This window comes from Ovis canadensis, chromosome 7 (genome assembly GCF_042477335.2).
Source record: "Ovis canadensis isolate MfBH-ARS-UI-01 breed Bighorn chromosome 7, ARS-UI_OviCan_v2, whole genome shotgun sequence".
Taxonomy (NCBI): domain Eukaryota; kingdom Metazoa; phylum Chordata; class Mammalia; order Artiodactyla; family Bovidae; genus Ovis; species Ovis canadensis.
Genome location: NC_091251.1, coordinates 48,617,209 through 48,631,725, shown reverse-complemented (window position 1 = coordinate 48,631,725; position 14,517 = coordinate 48,617,209). Strand labels below are relative to the sequence as shown.

General features: G+C 38.8%; 1 protein-coding gene across 1 annotated transcript in view; it reads left to right on the top strand.

The window, feature by feature from the left end:
* The first annotated feature begins 690 nt into the window (after positions 1 to 690).
* Positions 691 to 14,517, top strand: part of TTBK2 (tau tubulin kinase 2) — a 123,350-nt gene continuing 109,523 nt past the window's right edge. Inside the window, exon 1 of the mRNA XM_069596071.1 lies at positions 691 to 1,104. The gene's annotated coding sequence lies outside the window, so the exon portion shown is untranslated. The remainder of the gene's footprint in view (positions 1,105 to 14,517) is intronic.

Here is a 14,517-nt window from a genome sequence, read left to right as displayed (position 1 = left end):
GGGGTGTTTCCCAAAAAGGGAGCGAAATCTTGTTCTTGAAAACCGTAAGGATACGCCGGGCTCCAGGCTGACTCCTTTCTGGCGGTCTTGGTCTCCTTTCTTCCTTACACTTTCAGGCCTGTTCCCAGTACACACCGGTGAATAGCTTCATGTTAGGCTGTTCTGGGGACAGAGCCAGTTTGCCAGATCCTGGCAGCGAGGGTTCTGAGGAGGTGGCAAGGCAGGGCCTCAAGATTCGGGGCCCTTCACGACCGAACACCTCGGTGTGTGTAAATTCGTATCGTGACAAAGCATTTCCGATCTTCCTCCGAAAAGACCAATCCTGGCGTCATAACTGTGTCTCTATAACCAAGATAACTGGTGAGTTAGGACGACGCCACTATGCGCCAAACACCAGTCTCAGAAGCCCTACTTCGCTGCTCGGGACAAGAGGGCAGTTGCGGCTGCGGCTGGAACTACAAGGACCAGAATTCCCGCGCGCACGCGCGCTGCCATTGTGATGCTCCTTTCCCGGTAACTCGCCCTCTCAGGCAAACCTGAAGATAGCGGCAATTCTCCGGTGGGGGGCGGAGACGCTCTTTGCCTGACTCTCCGCCCCTTTCGTGATAGGCAATGGGACCAGCCAACCGACTTGGCGGGCTTGGGACGCGCTCTCCAATCAGCACCTGTGGCGGAGAGGTGGGCGTGCGCACTGGCAGGGCAGGTGGGCTAGGCTGTGCTGGGTTGCGAAGGGGGAGAATAACGTCGGGTCGGGTCAGCGGGCGCTGCAGTAGTCGCCGCAGCGGCGATGGGAGCGGTGGGGACCAGGCGGCGGCGGCGGGGGCAGGAGGAGGAGCAGAGGCTGGCACAAGCACAGCGGCTGGGGGCGTGCAGCAGCCGCAGTAACAGCAGCAGCCGCCGCCGCCGCCAGTAAACGCGGACGGTACCCGAGGGGACTACCCAGCCGGCCGGCCCTCGAAGCCGCGCTCCGGTCCCGCCGCACTTGGCGGTGGGGGATGGGCAGGCGGCGGCCGTCCCGTCTGCTGAGGGTTGACCGCTGCCGGTCCCGGCCCTGAGCTGGACCCGAGCCCTCCTTCCGAAATCCCTGAGACCGCCACGGCCCAGGTAGGACACACCCCCCGCGACCCCCGCAGGAAGCCGCTGGGGGAGCCCCGCCCCCCGCCCTCTCTCGGTCCTGACCCCTTCCTCCGGCCGCACCCCTCTCCCAGTGACGGACCCTGGTGTAGAGGGGAGGGGTACCGGAGACTCCTCGGTCGCTACCCACGCCCTGGGCTTGTGCCAGACTCAATCACTCCAACTCGGAGACCGTCTGCTTCTCCCCGGTTTCCCCGGAGGGTTGTGCCCCGTATCCCCAGAGGCTTTTGGTGTCTTCACTGAACCTGGGAGGGTCACAAAGCTTCGTTCTGTCTCTCTCTCTGTGGGTGACCCACATACCACTTGTATTCATGCTGCTTCGGGTACCAGGACTGAACACAGAGGATTCTCAGGATATACTAAACACTTCTTTCCCACCTCGCTTTCCCAGATCTAATAGAAGAGGGCACGGGACTATAGAATCTGTTTGTTGTGTAGTAACGACCGTGGAAACCGTGACTTTCTGATACTTAGGGTGCGAGGTAGACCTGAGGGATTTGCTCCTCATTTCCTTTGACTAAGATGGTGTTGACACCCTGGAATGTTGCGGGAGGGACAAAAGACTCCACACATACTTACTATCAAATCAGAAGTAAATAATCCAGTGGGATGCCAGGATACTTTATCCACAGTGAACTTATTTCAGTCGTGGTTGCCTTAGAGGTATAAATGACATTGAGTTGTACTTTGCTTTGAATTAAAGTTGATAGGTGGCAGCAATCCGGTATTACTCTTCTCATCCTGCACTTTGGAAATTGTTCTTTTTTTGAACATTAAAGAGGGCAATTTTATAATAACCCATGTATTATGTAAAGATGCTTTGGTATTAAATAAAAATTGAGTTTTTAACACATATGTGAGGATCATGATATTATGAATGTGCACCTGCACACACACGGAGGATCCACTCAGTGTATTTTGTTACAGTGTTTGGTTCTGATCCATTAATAACAGTTGCATTGATTTCTAAATACTGATTTGCTAAGCTAGACTGCAAAGATGTATTTGCTGTTTTCTTTTGGCTGAATGGAATAGAGTAACGTTCATTTGTCAGGGAAAGGATGATGGGCAATTTATTTTAAAGCTGAATGCTGGTTTTTTTTTAATAAAGCAGTAATCATGACAAATATTACTTATATGACTAATCTTGAAAAATTCATCTCAACTCAAAAATTTTTTCAGATAACAAGTGTGTGGACTTGGATGATGTTTTGTGCTCTTTTGAAGTTGAAAACATACTGAAAGGAGGGTCTAATTTAGAAGCTTATGTTTTCCAGGTGATACATTTTGTCTGTACTAAAAGGGATGTTTGAAGCATGGTTATAAAAGAAAGTTTTTGTAGTAACTTTTCCTTTATGTTGCCAAATGATTTTTCTTTTTTTTGTTTTAGACACATAAAAGAAATTGAAGTCCCTAGCATCATTAATTTGTAATATTAAGTTGAAATAAATCTGATCTTCAGTAGGAGAAGGAAATGGCAACCCACTCCAGTGTTCTTGCCTGGAGAATCCCAGGGACAGGGAGCCTGGTGGACTGCCATCTGTGGGGTTGCACAGAGTCGCACAGTCGGATACGACTGAAGCTACTTAGCAGCAACAGCAGGAGGCTAAGAATAGTGTATCTTATACTATAGTTGATACATAAATAGGAAATTCTTTATTGTACTTTATATGACTTCAGATTTTTGTGTCTTTTTTTGACTTCCTTTTGAATACTTATTATTTTAATGCCTCAGGAAATCTTCATGAGTTTAAGGCTCATTTGCTTTAGTGAAGCGAGTATAATACAAAAAACTTTTGAGGGTATTTTACATTTAAAAAAATGTGACAGTGCTAGATTGTGGTTTTCTCATTGTAAATATTACAGAGCTGAGTATGCTATGACACGGAATTTAACTTTGGTGGTGATGGGGGGAGCAGGCAATTCTTTATATAAGTTTTGTATCCTAAAGTAATGATAATTTGCTTGCAATTCAGGACATACTGTGAGCTGGAATCACCCAACTGAGATACTCTCAGATTCCTAATCCTCATGATAAATGTTTGTTGTCTGAGAAAACAAAAAATAGTGTAAAACAAGAGAAAATGTTTGAGCATTACTGAACTAGTGACAGATGAATTGATTAGCAAATGAAAAAGCATTTGAGAACTAATGGACAGTATAGCTTGCTTCCTTTCCCATTAAAAAAAAAACTCTAATAGAAAAATTCTTTTATAGATATGTGGCATTCTTTACAGTTTGAGTGCATGTTACTCAAAATTACTAGAGTCATGTGTTTCTTTCTTTACTATTTTTGAGGTTTTTGAGAAACATTCAAAATATAGCTGGAACTATATCAGTTTATTTGGTTAGTATTTAATATGGCAGGACATTTTTAATATTTATAGGTTTTAAAATATGAAATTAAATGTTTATACTGTTTTACTTCATTGTCATTTTGTTGTTGTTGTTATTATTCAGTATATTGTAAATAATAGTTCTGATGGTGGTAGATTTTCCCCCACAGGCTTCAGTGAATAGAATCTTTGGGTTGAAAATACTTTTTTTTTCTTTTATAGCTTTTGTGCTGTAAATACTCAGCACTTTTAGGTTAAATATATTTCCATATTTGATAAAAGAGCCTTTCAGGAAAAAAGTTTGGGATTTTAGAGCTGAATTTTGAGCATATTTACAACACATATAACCGCTCACAAGTTTCCTCAATATCTTGTGATCCTTGGTTGTAAGTTTAAAATATAGATTGAAATTATATTTTTTTACATAATATCAATGTCAGTTTTTTCAGAAAATTTCTTTTAAACAAGTGATTTTTAAGCAGACTTCTTGGTATATTTTCATTTATGGTATATGACTAAGTTAAGCATAATGAGTCTTGTCTGTGTGGTTAATATTTTATGTGTTCTTAGTATTAATTGAGTCATAATACTTGTCAAGTTTTGTTAGCATTTGGATTTTTTCTGTGATTTTTTTTTCTTTAACATTTGTATATAAGATCCTTGGTGTTTGGAATGTTGGTAGCTGCTTTTTATTGTATTAAGCTATTGAATTTCACTTCAGTTAGAGTAGATCTTCCCAAGGTAAAAAATTAAGTGTTCTTTGAAAAGAACCTCAATAGTCTGTAATTTCCTACATGGGAAAAGATTCTAAAAAGTGGATATATGTATAATTGAGTCACTTTGCTGTACACCTGAAATTAGGGCAACATTGCAAATCAGCTATGTTGTTGTTTAGTCGCTCAGTTGTGTCCGACTCTTCGCAACTGCAAGGACTATAGCTTGCCAGGCTTCTTCGTTCATGGAATTTCCCAGGCAAGAATACTGGAGTGGGTTGACATTTCCTTCTCCCGGGGCTCTTCCCGATCCCAGGATGGAATCTAACTATACGCCAGTAAAAGTTAAAAAAGAAAAAAGAAGTACTGGGTTGTTGTAGTGTCTTCTATTTTTGTTGTTGTTGTTTTAGTGTCTTCTGACAAATGGGAGGTAATAGCTTTGTAGCTCCCTTTGTTAAGCCGTCAAGATTTAACCTAACCATGTTTAAGAATCATTATTATATATAATACATATATACATGTATATGTTAGATATTTATTTTAGAGAATTTGTATCTATTGAAAATAAAAATCAGTATTTTTTAATGTTTGTGTTAGAAAACTTATTTGCCATTATATCTGTTTTTACTGAAATGCTTTTATCATCATTTTTAAACTTTAATTTTTTTATCTTTCTGAAGTTCCATATAATTGCCTTTTTAAAAAAATGATTTTGCATTGTTTCTCTGATCTTATTTGAGCCATGTGATCATCTAAATACTGTATTTTGCTAATATTGGTCTAATATTTAGTTTTCCATGTGTGTTGTGTGTTATGGATTAATTTTGGAAAGCCCTGCCCGCAACTTTTTTCCTTGATCTGCTAGGTACCTCATTTTCTAAAATTTCTCAGAAAAAGTTTTATCAGTATTTTTCAATGGCTAATGCAGAGATGAGAGGAGGAAAATAGAGGGGGAAGTGAATAAAGAGAAAAATATGAGCCTTGCTTCTCATGAAATTTGATTTGAAAACATCATCTGGAAGCTACATTGTATGGTAAATAGTAAGCTAGATTAGGACTTCATTTCTGCTGGACTTGTGTAGCACTTAAAATATTCAACCCGTCCAAGACCGAAGTCAGCTCTGTTTTAACTTCTTTAATTATATAGATGAAGGTGGCACTATTTATTCAATCACCCAGTTTCAAAAATCTCATTAATTTTTTTTTTTCCCCGATTCAACCTGCACAAACCCTCTCCCTTTCATTTCTACTGCTACCACCTTAATTTAGCCTCTCTGATCTTCAGTATCTCTCCAGTTCAGTTCAGTCACTCAACTTGTGTCCAACTCTTTGCACCACCATGGACTGCAGCATGCTAGGCTTTCCTGTCCATCACCAGCTCCAGGAGCTCACTCAAAGTCATGTCCATCGAGTCAGTGATGCCATCCAACCATCTTGCCCTCTGTTGTCCCCTTCTCCTCCCACCTTCAATCTTTCCCAGCATCAGAGTCTTTTCCAATGAGTCAGTTCTTTGCATCAGGTGGCCAAAGTATTGGAGTTTCAGCTTCAGCATCAGTCCTTCCAGTGAATATTCAGTACTGATTTCCTTTAGGATGAACTGATTGGATCTCCTTGCAGTCCAAGGGACTCTCAAGAGTCCTCTCCAACACCACAGTCTCAAAAGCATCAATTCTTCGGTGCTCAGCTTTCTTTATGGTCCAACTCTCACATCCATACATGACTACTGGAAAAACCATAGCTTTGACTAGGTGGACCTTTGTCAGCAAAGTCATGTCTCTGCTTTTTAATACGCTGTCTAGGTTTGTCATAGGTTTTCTTCCAAGAAGCAAGTGTCTTTTAATGTCATGGTTGCAATTACTACCTGCAGTGATTTTGGAGCCCAAGAAAGTTAAGTCTTTCACTGTTTCCATTGTTTCCCCATCTATTTGTCATGAAATGATGGGACTGGATGCCATGATCTTAGTTTTCTGAATGTTGAGTTTTAAGACAGCTTTTTCACTCTCCTCTTTCTCTTTCATCAAGAGGCTCTTTACTGCTTCTTCACTTTCTGCCATTAGGGCGGTGTCATCTGCATATCTGAGGTTATTGATATTTCTCTCAGCAATATTTAAATACTTGTTAAATATCTCCTATGTTTCTGTGGTAGGGGTTAGAGATTTATCACGGAATAAAACCGAAATTATCTCACTTTTAGAATTTGCAGTACAGTTGGAAGAGACAATCGTAGAACAGGGAATTACAAGTGTTCCAAGAATCGTGAAGGGAGAATGTAGACTGCCACATAAACGTATTAACTGACAGACCTACAGTCTGGGAAGTAGCTCAGGAAAGTCTTCTGTTTTATCAACCACAGTTTATTCTGCATAGTCTACCAGTTGCAGAGGTTAGTGGATATTTTATACCTATGAGCAGTTAAATGATTTAAAATAAATGTTTTAAAAATGAAGATATTTAATACAAATTAAATGTTCATACAACTTCTGAAACAGCTTTGGACCAATCCTTTCCGGACACCAGAACACTTTGAAAACTTTTGCCCTGAAGAGGCCACCCTCTCCCTCCAGTGTGGGTTTCAGCTTTTGGTTTTCCCAGGTCTCGATTGCTTAAGTACTGACAGAATTCCTATGTTATGTTTCACACTCTTTGCACATCAGAAGTTAGGAGTAGGCACTTTTCAGTAGGAGAGTGTGTATGGTTACAAGAAAGAGGTCTTACAGGTAGATAGAGTCTCTCTGTAACCAGAGTCAAGAAGCTTATAGCTGAGTTATTAAATGTACAAGTAACTAGGATATAGTTTGAATATCTTTGTAAGTTTTAAAATATATAAATTCATTTGTAAATCAGAAAAAATATCCCTTATCATATGCTGGCTCCTAATTTTTAGTTTATAAAATAAGGTTAGTATAGCCACAAACTTCAGTGCTTACTAAACAAATGAAACTGTTAATTTTGCATCAAGATGAGATCTGAATCCTTTCTAATCTCTGTGAGAACATGTCATAGGACCTTAGATTAACCTCTCTGCCTCAGTACACACACACATACACACATATATATACATATATAGTTTTGCTATTTTTAAAAAGTTAATATACTTTAATTATAATGAAGATCACTACAGAAAAGGTTATTGTGGGTTTTTTTGCTATTTTTAAAAAGAAGTTAGTATACTTTAAATTTAATTGTAATGGAGATCACTACAGAAAAGGTTCTTTATTGATTTTTTTTTTCCCTAGTGGGAGGATCATAGACAATGCATTGTTTGGTTGGTCTGGTTACAGTAGATTTTACCCAAGGAATGGTCTTGTTGAGTGTTTTCCTTACAATCTGGTTATGTAAGTTACACTCTACTTCCTATAAGGCAAGAATTTGTTCATGTGTTGTTAGTATCAGTAGCCAGGGAGAAGAGAACTGGGTTGTTTACACTTTTATTCTGTTGTAGGTAATTGTAACCATAACTGACTTGTAAAGTCTCTTTACTTTTAATAGATATTTTGCTTTCTTGAATGTATGAGCCCAGGGAGAGTCCATATTGCTGGAAGTATAATTTATCTCTTGTGGAAGTTTAGAAGGAACAGTTGAAGTGTGAATGGTGACCAAATTTTCTTTCTCTTTTGCTATTAGCAAATAGGGTTATTCATCTTCATTTCTATTTACCAACCCTTTAGAGAGGCTTTTACTAAAACCTACAGCGTTAAAAAAAATCTCATGGGGTTTATCCTATTCTTGACATTAACTTCTGTTGTTTATGTTAGTATTATTAGATACTTTGAAAAGCTTAGCTCGTGTGTAGTCTTTGTATATTTGTGTCTACACTTTAGTTTTATCTTGAAAGTGTTAGGTTTTTAACTGTAATAATAAGATTTGTTTAGTGTGTTGATAGTTTCCCTCAAATTTGGAAAAATTTCAGACATTTTTTTCTTCAGGTTTTTTTTTTTTTTTAGCTTGTAATCTCTTTGGGCCCAATAAATGTATCCAGAAATTAAAATATTTACTGAAAGTGGAGAGAAACTTCATATACGATAACATGGCTACAATGCTGCTGCTGCTGCTAAGTCGCATCAGTAGTGTCTGACTCTGTGCGACCCCATAGATGGCAGCCCAACAGTCTCCTCTGTCCCTGGGATTCTCCAGGCAAGAATACTGGGGTGGGTTGCCATTTCCTTCTCCAAAGCATGAAAGTGAAAAGTGAAAGTGAAGTCCCTCAGTTGTGTCCAACTCTTCGCGACCCCATGGACTATAGCCTACGAGGCTCCTCCATCCATGGGATTCTCTACAATAACTGACACCAAAATAAAAGTATAAACAACCTCACTATTCTCTCTTTGAGGGATTCCAGTTATATGTATGTAAGGCTTTTTGATGTTATCCTTTTGTACATTGATGCCCTGTTTAGTTTCTGTCTTTTTCTATGTATATTTAATTTTGGATGTTTCATTTTTCTTTATCTTCAGCTTCACTAATCCTTTCTTTCACAGTGGTTAAACTGGTATTAATCCTATCCGCCAGTATATTTTTAAAAAATCTCAGATGTATACTTCTCATGTCTATAAGTTCACTTTAAAAAAAACTCCCCATTTCTCTCCTCATGCTTAATGCTTTTCTCTATTTTCTTGAATATATTTGTATTAGCTGTTTTAAAGTTCTTGTCCACCATTTTATCATCTGCACCATTTCTGAGTCTGTTTTTATTGATTGTTATTTCTCCTTGTTTGTATCCCTGGTAATTTCTCTTTGGATGCCAGACATTATGATTTTACACTGTTGTGTGCTGAATTTATTTTTTAATTTTTGTAAATGTATGGGAATTTGTTCTGGGATACAGTTATTTGAAAATAGTTAGATGCATTCATGGCCCTGGATGTTTTTAAAGATTAAAAAAAAATTTTTTTTCCACTCTGTGACTATACAAACTATTCACAGACCTGTGTGATCATTAGGGATTGCTCTGCCTGCGCCTTTCTAGTTGTTCTTTGCTTTGTTACACATATGCATTCATAAGTACTCAGCCAAAGTTTCAAGAGGAATTGCCTCTAGATATCAAGAGGCATATCTTTGTGCAGCTCTCTTCAGTGTTCTGCCTTGCCTTGGCCTTCTCAAAACTCTTAATTCTGTCTCTTCAACTCAGTGAGACTGCTTAGTTCCATTTGGGTTCCTCATTCCTATGCTGCAGCCTGAAAACTCAGGCGATAAGCTAGGGGCAATCTCAAGGATGACCTCACTTATTTTCTTTTGTGGATCCTTATTCTGTGCTGCCTATTGCCTAGTGTCTAAAATCCTTTGTTTCATTTATTTTGTCTATTTTTCCCATTTAAGATGGGAGGCTAAATCTGGTCCCTGTTAACTGTGGTGGTCAGAAGCTAAAGTGGTCTGGGGGGTATATGAAATCTCAAACAAAGAGGAATCATATTTCAAAGTTATGCTGTCATTAGAAATCTATATTATCGTTATGCCCAAACATAGTTTCAGAAATATTTTCCTTACTCTTTAGACACGTCATAAGCTCTTCTGATGATTAATTCTAGGACTGTTCTCATTGAAATCAAAATTGTAGGTAAAAATAATTTTCCTGTTTTTCTATTAAAGAACAGAATCTTACATAAGCTGTATATGGCAGTTATAGAACCATGCTGTTATCTGTTTAGCTTCCTGCAAATGTAGGAGAATTTTTTGCTCAGCCTGTCTAGGTAATAGTAGTTGAAACTGGACATCCTTTGCTCTTGCGTTATATCCTCCCCTGCTCTGAAGTCCTCGATGGCTCTTGCTTCTCTGTTTAAGTTGAATGAAGTCCGATCTCTTCCTAGCCTGAGTTTTACCATCTGAACTCAGTTTACTTTCAGGTTTATGTGTTCTCTCACTGTGATCAGAGCTCTTTTCCATTTAGGCTCATGTATGCATTCGTTTTCTCCTGTACTTGTATGCTTTGCTCCTTTTCTTTTCTGCTCCTTTGCTTACACCTCACTTAGTTTTTGTCATTAAACAAACCACCCCAAAGCTCAGGGTCCAAAATAATAATTCATAAACTATCCTGTGGGTTGCCAGTTTGACTGGGTTCAGCTGAATGGTTCTTTTGGTCTTGTTTGGGCTCATTTGCTCTCGTCTGTGTGAAGCAATCACCTAGCTTGGGTTTCTTCATTATCTTGGTCCCAAAACCAGACAAAGAGGGGGAAGTCTAGTGCATAAGTGCTTTTCAACCTTCTGGGTCGTATTTGTTGATGTCCCATTGACCAAAGCAAGTCATAGGGCCAACCCTAGTTTCCAGAATGGTGAAGAAACTCTACCTTTCAATGGCAGATGGAGCAAGGTCACATTGTTAAGGCATGTGTATACAGTAATGGGAGAATTTGGGGCTATTTTGCAATCACCAACCCACTATAAATTCTATTTAGCTCCTCTAAGAAACCTAGTATGATTATCTTAGCCCATGTCAATCTCCCTAGTTCCAGCTTATCATATGTGTCGGCCCTTGCAGTTTGATTTTGATTAACATATATTTTGCCTTTTTAATCCAGAAAATTATTAATACTATTAATTTCTGGTTTTATATTATGTGTTCTACTTCAAAAAATAATTTGGAAACAATTGTTTAACTTCTTCCTTTGATTGTAATCTCATTGAGGGCAAAACTATGCATTTATACTTCTTTTGTACTCTTCTATGTGTTTGTAAGAATTATTGAATGACAGTATGTTAAATTGGGCTTCCCAGGTGACGCTAGTGGTAAAGAATCCACCTGCTAATGCAGGAGACATAAGAGATGCAGGTTCAATTCCTGGGTCAGGAAGATTCCTTGGAGGAGGGAATGGCAACCCCCACCAGTGTTCTTGCCAGTATACCCATGGACAGAGGAGCCTGGCAGGTTACAGCCCATGGAGTCACACAGAGTTGGACACGACTGAAGCAACTTGGCACATACATTAAATTCAAAAGTCCACTCTCACTTATTTACTTGAGGACTACTTCTTTTCATTCAACTGTCTAGGTGGTAAAAGACATTTCATTCATTCTTCCATTCATTATTTATTCAATGATTATTCTGTGGTAGGTATTATACTAGGTACTGAGAATACAAAGATGAGACGAATTCTGCTCTTGACCTCAAGAAATTTATAGTTTTGTAGGAAGACTTTGTAAAGTGTCTTAGAAGACACATGATTTTGCAGTTGCTTGTAAGCCTGTTCTTTACTCTGAACCTGGATTTCAGCCTCATGCCCAACTCACAGGTTACCTGACTTGTCACCAGTATACAGATGGGGCAGTCTCTTGCTGTCCCACTGCTAGGTGATTGTTGCCTAATCTAGATTGTGTCTGGCTCTCCCTTCTCTGGTTTATATTACTGTTATTTGTTACTATTCTTTTTAAGAGTCATTAGTTACTCAGTCGTGTCCGACTCCTTCCCACCCCATGGACTGTAGCCCGCCAGGCTCCTCCTTCTATAGAATTTTCCAGGCAGGAATACCAGAGTGGTTGCCATTTCCTTCTGCAGGGGATGTCCGGACCCAGGGATTGAACCCAGGTCTCCAGCATTGCAGGCAGACTCTTTACTGTTTGAGCCCCCGGGGAAGCCCTAATCATAGGGTATGTAAAACGTGTGTGTACAATTTAAAGAGGAAAGCCAAGTGGGCAAGAAATAGAACATTGCCAGTATATTAGAAGCCCTTTCTTTATCTCATCCCCCTTTTCTTGTGGTGGTTTAGTCACTGTCGTGTCCAACTCTTGATCTCATGGACTATAGCCTGCCAGGCTCCTCTGTCCATGGGATTTTCCAGGCAAGAATACTGGAGTGGTTTGCTATTTCCTTCTCTAGTGAATCTTCCCGATCCAGGGATCAAACATGTGTCTCCTGCACTGCAGGCAGATTCTTTACCGACTGAGCTACCAGGGAAGCCCTTTTCTCACTCCAAAGGAATTCATTCTTACACTTTTTATGAAAAATCATTTTCTTGTTTTATTCTTTATAGACTTACTACCTATATTTGCACCCCTATTTATCATAGTTTAGTTTTGCTTATTTTTGAACTTTATGTGGAAGGACTTACATTGTATGTATACTTTTGTATTGCTTGATTTTTTTCAATATCTATTGTCTTACCTAGTGGCTCAGGGTAGAGAATCTGCCTGCCAATGTAGAAGACATCGGTTTGATCCCTGGGTCAGAAAGATCCCCTGGAGAAGGAAATGGCAACCCACTCCAGTGTTCTTGCCTGGAGAATCCCATGGACAGAGGATTCTGGTGGACTACAGTCCACAGGGTCGCAAAAGAGTCTGTTACACCTTAGCAACTAAACAACAAACAACACTTGAGTTTTTTCATGTAGTTTAGAGTAGCAGTAGCTTCTTCATTTTAGTATATTCTTCCAATAATGGTATTATTCGAAAGATATTCACTTCCTAATCCCTGAAACTTCTGAATATGTTACCTTATAGGTGGAATGAACTTTATAGGTATCATTAAATTAAAGCTCTGAGATGGGAAGATTATTCTTCATTATCCGCTTGGGCTTAGTGTACTCACAAGGGGCCTACAAAAAGGCATATATATTTTGTCAGAGGGAAATAAAGAGATGTGATGATGGAAGCACGGGTCAGAGAGTTTTGAAGATGCTGACCAAACCACTCTAGTTTTGAAGATGGTGGATGAGGCCATGAACCTAAGAATGAAGACAACTTCCTGAAGTTGGAAAGGGCAAGGAAAAGGAATCTCCTCTAGATACTCTAGAAGGAGCATAGCCTTGCTGACCCCTTGATTTTAGCCCCAGGGGAAGTCTGGACTTCTGATCTCCAAAACTGTAAGACTGTAAATTTGTGTTGTTTTGCTGCTGAGTTTATGGTGATTTGTTATGTCAGCAGTAGGAAGCTACTACAATTTTTTACTGTATGAGTATAATTTATCCATTCTTCTCTTGCTAGACATTTGGGTTGTTTCCAGGTTTTGGTATTTATGGACAATGTGATTGAAAATTCTTGTACACAGTTCCTGGTACATGTGAGAAAAGAGTGTTTTTAGGATGTATACATAGGAAAAGTGTTGCTGGGTCATAGTTTGTGCATATTTCCAGCTTTACTTTGTAATAAAGAACCATTTTCCAAAGTACATTTCTACTAGCAGTGTATGAGTCTTTACTTTTTATATTTAAGTAAGTTCTTTTTTTATATTCACTATGACAATGCTTTCTTTTTTTAAGTAGGTGCGTACTCAAAATTTGCTTCAAGTCAAAACACATTTGGGAATGAATATATACTTTTTCCATCCTAGAAATAGTTTTATTTCCTTTTTAGTCAACCAATTTTTGTTAACTCTAAGAGCAAAATTATAACAAATCAAATGCTATAATTTAATTTGAATCATAGTTGTAGAGTAATAATTTCTCTTGCTGAAAAAAACATTTTCATATCAATTTGATAAGTAGTAGTTGCATACTAGGTTTAAATTCTAGTCTTCCATGATTATTTCCTTTCATCAACATTCAAGCAATTCAGGGACTGTTTTGGACAGCATTATGTTTGTGATTGTGATTATTTCTTCTTCTGTTGGTTAAGAAGCATGCAAAATGATATATAATAATAAGTAATGTTACCATTTATTGGGTATAGTCAGTGTAGCAGGCACTGGGATGAATAAGCACTTTTACATATACCATATATTATGACTTTTAATCCTTGGACAAGGGAGCCTAGCAGGCTGCAGTCCATAGGGGCACAAAGAGTTGGACAGGATTGAAGCGATTTAGCACTCACTGAAGCTAAAAGACAATAACTGCAGTGTTATGTTAATTTCTCAGATAATACTCTTGTAGGGACTTCTGGTCATTAAGTGTGGTTTGATCCGGTTTATGGTTTTAGAATTCTTGTACACTTTTCATCCACCTGCCTATGTGTCCTATCCTTCTGATTTCCATTCTCCTTTTAGTTCTCATTTTTCCTCTCATCTGTTGTAACTCTATATGTGAGCCTGTGTGACTTTTTTAATTACATGCAGTTTAATGTCTCTTTTTCAGCTGGTTAACTAAATTACTTTACCAAATATCTATTGATTAACTGCAAACTTCATAATCTTTGATTATGGCAGAGGATTTAGTGACTATAATATGATCTTCATCATCACAGAGTTTGTAATCTAGGGGATTGTCAATATTTACTTATTAATTTGTTGGCTATTTTTCTTCTTAATCTTCTTCTACCAAGCAAATGTTTCAAATAATTTTTCACCACATGGTCTTTTACAAGTTGCATCTCCACTTAGTATGTTCTGTTCATATTTTGATCATCTTTGGTTCTGTTTTGGCAACACCTCCAGATTTAGCATCATTGTCTGAATTCATTAGCATGCTATT